The sequence below is a fragment of the Nomia melanderi genome, unplaced genomic scaffold (genome assembly GCF_051020985.1).
Source record: "Nomia melanderi isolate GNS246 unplaced genomic scaffold, iyNomMela1 scaffold0094, whole genome shotgun sequence".
NCBI lineage: Eukaryota > Metazoa > Arthropoda > Insecta > Hymenoptera > Halictidae > Nomia > Nomia melanderi.
This window is the reverse complement of record NW_027475209.1, coordinates 85,001-90,000: the sequence shown is the minus strand read 5'-3', so window position 1 is coordinate 90,000 and position 5,000 is coordinate 85,001. Positions and strand designations below refer to the sequence as shown.

Sequence of the window (5,000 nt, the reverse complement as noted above, 5' to 3'; positions counted from 1 at the left end):
AATTTCGGGAAGTCCGATTCGCCTGCTGGAATTACCGCACGGGCTGGACACCTCGCTCCGACGAATCGGTTTTTTCCATTTTTTTTGAAAAATAAATTTTTGTAATTTTTTTTAATGTTAAAAACGTTAATAAACATCATGTTTACGCATGGATTAAACATTGAAATAATTTTAAAACGCTTATTAAAAAAGTTTACTCTTGACCGTGGGACTTAGAAAAATTTCGGGAAGTCCGATTCGCCTGCTGGAATTACCGCACGGGCTGGACACCTCGCTCCGACGAATCGGTTTTTTCCATTTTTTCCGAAAAATAAATTTTTGTAATTTTTTTTAACGTTAAAAACGTTAATAAACGTCATGTTTACGCATGGATTAAACATTGAAATAATTTTAAAACGCTTATTAAAAAAGTTGGTGTCGACCGTGGGACTTAGAAAAATTTCGGGAAGTCCGATTCGCCTGCTGGAATTACCGCACGGGCTGGACAGCTCGCTCCGACGAATCGGTTTTTTCCATTTTTTCCGAAAAATAAATTTTTGTAATTTTTTTTAACGTTAAAAACGTTAATAAACGTCATGTTTACGCATGGATTAAACATTGAAATAATTTTAAAACGCTTATTAAAAAAGTTGGTGTCGACCGTGGGACTTAGAAAAATTTCGGGAAGTCCGATTCGCCTGCTGGAATTACCGCACGGGCTGGACACCTCGCTCCGACGAATCGGTTTTTTCCATTTTTTTTGAAAAATAAATTTTTGTAATTTTTTTTAATGTTAAAAACGTTAATAAACATCATGTTTACGCATGGATTAAACATTGAAATAATTTTAAAACGCTTATTAAAAAAGTTTACTCTTGACCGTGGGACTTAGAAAAATTTCGGGAAGTCCGATTCGCCTGCTGGAATTACCGCACGGCCTGGACAGCTCGCATCGACCGATACATTTTTTCCATTTTCAGTGAAAAAAAAATTTTTGTCAATTTTCTCAACGTTAAAAACGTTAATAAACTGCGTTTTTATGCGTGGATTAAACATTAAAAAAATTTTGAAATATGTGATGAAAAAGTTTACTCTTGACCGTTCGGACTTAGAAAAATTTCGAGTACCTCGGATCGCCTGCTGGAATTACCGCACGGCCTGGACAGCCCGCATCGACCGATACATTTTTTCCATTTTCAGTGAAAAAAAAATTTTTGTCAATTTTCTCAACGTTAAAAACGTTAATAAACTGCGTTTTTATGCGTGGATTAAACATTAAAAAAATTTTGAAATATGTGATGAAAAAGTTTACTCTTGACCGTCGGGACTTAGAAAAATTTCGAGTACCCCGGATCGCCTGCTGGAATTACCGCACGGCCTGGATAGCCCGCATCGACCGATACATTTTTTCCATTTTCAGTGAAAAAAAAATTTTTGTCAATTTTCTCAACGTTAAAAACGTTAATAAACTGCGTTTTTATGCGTGGATTAAACATTAAAAAAATTTTGAAATATGTGATGAAAAAGTTTACTCTTGACCGTCGGGACTTAGAAAAATTTCGAGTACCCCGGATCGCCTGCTGGAATTACCGCACGGCCTGGATAGCCCGCATCGACCGATACATTTTTTCCATTTTCAGTGAAAAAAAAATTTTTGTCAATTTTCTCAACGTTAAAAACGTTAATAAACTGCGTTTTTATGCGTGGATTAAACATTAAAAAAATTTTGAAATATGTGATGAAAAAGTTTACTCTTGACCGTCGGGACTTAGAAAAATTTCGAGTACCCCGGATCGCCTGCTGGAATTACCGCACGGGCTGGACACCTCGCTCCGACGAATCGGTTTTTTCCATTTTTTCCGAAAAATAAATTTTTGTAATTTTTTTTAACGTTAAAAACGTTAATAAACGTCATGTTTACGCATGGATTAAACATTGAAATAATTTTAAAACGCTTATTAAAAAAGTTGGTGTCGACCGTGGGACTTAGAAAAATTTCGGGAAGTCCGATTCGCCTGCTGGAATTACCGCACGGGCTGGACACCTCGCTCCGACGAATCGGTTTTTTCCATTTTTTCCGAAAAATAAATTTTTGTAATTTTTTTTAATGTTAAAAACGTTAATAAACGTCATGTTTACGCATGGATTAAACATTGAAATAATTTTAAAACGCTTATTAAAAAAGTTGGTGTCGACCGTGGGACTTAGAAAAATTTCGGGAAGTCCGATTCGCCTGCTGGAATTACCGCACGGGCTGGACACCTCGCTCCGACGAATCGGTTTTTTCCATTTTTTCCGAAAAATAAATTTTTGTAATTTTTTTTAACGTTAAAAACGTTAATAAACGTCATGTTTACGCATGGATTAAACATTGAAATAATTTTAAAACGCTTATTAAAAAAGTTGGTGTCGACCGTGGGACTTAGAAAAATTTCGGGAAGTCCGATTCGCCTGCTGGAATTACCGCACGGGCTGGACAGCTCGCTCCGACGAATCGGTTTTTTCCATTTTTTCCGAAAAATAAATTTTTGTAATTTTTTTTAACGTTAAAAACGTTAATAAACGTCATGTTTACGCATGGATTAAACATTGAAATAATTTTAAAACGCTTATTAAAAAAGTTGGTGTCGACCGTGGGACTTAGAAAAATTTCGGGAAGTCCGATTCGCCTGCTGGAATTACCGCACGGCCTGGACAGCTCGCTCCGACGAATCGGTTTTTTCCATTTTTTCCGAAAAATAAATTTTTGTAATTTTTTTTAATGTTAAAAACGTTAATAAACGTCATGTTTACGCATGGATTAAACATTGAAATAATTTTAAAACGCTTATTAAAAAAGTTGGTGTCGACCGTGGGACTTAGAAAAATTTCGGGAAGTCCGATTCGCCTGCTGGAATTACCGCACGGGCTGGACACCTCGCTCCGACGAATCGGTTTTTTCCATTTTTTCCGAAAAATAAATTTTTGTAATTTTTTTTAACGTTAAAAACGTTAATAAACGTCATGTTTACGCATGGATTAAACATTGAAATAATTTTAAAACGCTTATTAAAAAAGTTGGTGTCGACCGTGGGACTTAGAAAAATTTCGGGAAGTCCGATTCGCCTGCTGGAATTACCGCACGGGCTGGACAGCTCGCTCCGACGAATCGGTTTTTTCCATTTTTTCCGAAAAATAAATTTTTGTAATTTTTTTTAACGTTAAAAACGTTAATAAACGTCATGTTTACGCATGGATTAAACATTGAAATAATTTTAAAACGCTTATTAAAAAAGTTGGTGTCGACCGTGGGACTTAGAAAAATTTCGGGAAGTCCGATTCGCCTGCTGGAATTACCGCACGGGCTGGACACCTCGCTCCGACGAATCGGTTTTTTCCATTTTTTTTGAAAAATAAATTTTTGTAATTTTTTTTAATGTTAAAAACGTTAATAAACATCATGTTTACGCATGGATTAAACATTGAAATAATTTTAAAACGCTTATTAAAAAAGTTTACTCTTGACCGTGGGGACTTAGAAAAATTCCGGCTTGCACGGATTCGACCACTCTGTTTTTCGGAGTTTCTGAGAAAAATAAATTTTTGTAATTTTTTTCATTATGATTTCTGAGTTCTCCCAGTAGTTTAATGTAAGGATTAAGCATTTAAAAATTTTTAAATCGAATATTAAAAAAGTTTACTCTTGCAATTTTTGGAAAAAAAAAATTCTAAAAAATTTTTCTTTCGGTGGAAACTAACGTTTAATATGTACAATAACGATTTATCGAATAAAAATCGTATGTTAATATATGTTCGAATCGACCATAGTTTCAGCGGCTAAGTACCAGCAGCCCGGCCGGTTGGTCTGTACGCGCGGCAGTTTACCACCATAAGCGCCCGTGCTGAGCGGCCGGCGCCGCGGTCGTCGCGGCCGCCCGTTTGGTTACTATAAGAGAGCACGTCGGTTCGAGCGGACCGGTCGGCGCAGCGGCGGGCGAGCGGCTATTCTACGATCTCGGTCGAGAAGCAGTCGTTCAGCTCCTCGAGGTCCATTCCTCGACTGTTCTGTACCGCGTTCCGTTGCGAATTTTTCTCTACACAGCATGACCACGGGTCGGTGTCTCAGACCGAATGGCCCTTATGTGGTAAGCCCAGAATGTTGGGTTGGATACAACGTATATTCGTTATACTTGTACGACTCTCACATCAACTCTCAGAAACCCAAAAGGGGTTTTCTATCCGAGCGAAAATATATTTTTCGTATACAAAAATTTAATGGCAAAGACCAAACGAAATACTACACACAAAAAGGGGCGACGAACAAAAATTGTTCGAATGAAATATAATATATACATATAAAATTGAGGTGTCCTAAGAGAGAAATACATAAACTAAGAGGTATATATTATAAGAAATATATATTATTTCTGGGCAAAGAAGAGAGAACGAAAAGAAGAGTATGATCTTTAACGCGAGGGCCTCGACATGGGTACGCCTAGCATGGTTCGCGCTTTCTCGATATGTCCAGCATGTTAACGTACGCGGTCTTCGGACTTCGTGCGTTATGTCCGTGCTTACACGATGGAGAGCGCTCGAGCATACGTGCTTACAAACCTGAAAGTCGATGTGACATCCGAGATTCTTTTTCTTCTAAAAAGATCTCGGAGAGATACACGGGAGAGTTTGAAATTTTTGGAGGTCCTCCTGATGTATATGCGCGGATATACCCATGTGGTAATTCGTGCGGAGTTGGTAATCTAATAGTGGAGCGAAATTTACCAACTCGAAAGAGAAGAGAGAAGAGAGTAGAGAGAAGAGAGAGGAGAAAGAGAACTGTCTTAAAGACGAGAAAAAGTATCGTCGATCCGACTCTTAAGGGGAGAGAGTCGGCGACTAAGATATATATATACATACATATTTTTGCTTCGTATGATGAAAATTTACTCGAAGCTCCCTGGTTGATCCTGCCAGTAGTCATATGCTTGTCTCAAAGATTAAGCCATGCATGTCTCAGTACATGCCGTATTAAGGTGAAACCGCGA

The 5,000-nt window shown here is 37.7% G+C and overlaps 1 non-coding gene across 1 annotated transcript in view; it reads left to right on the top strand.

The window, feature by feature from the left end:
• The first annotated feature begins 4,909 nt into the window (after positions 1-4,909).
• The window catches only part of LOC143175469 (small subunit ribosomal RNA), a 1,921-nt gene continuing 1,830 nt past the window's right edge, over positions 4,910-5,000 (top strand). Inside the window, exon 1 of the ribosomal RNA XR_013000239.1 lies at positions 4,910-5,000. This exon is cut by the window's right edge and continues 1,830 nt beyond it. This is a non-coding gene — a ribosomal RNA (small subunit ribosomal RNA).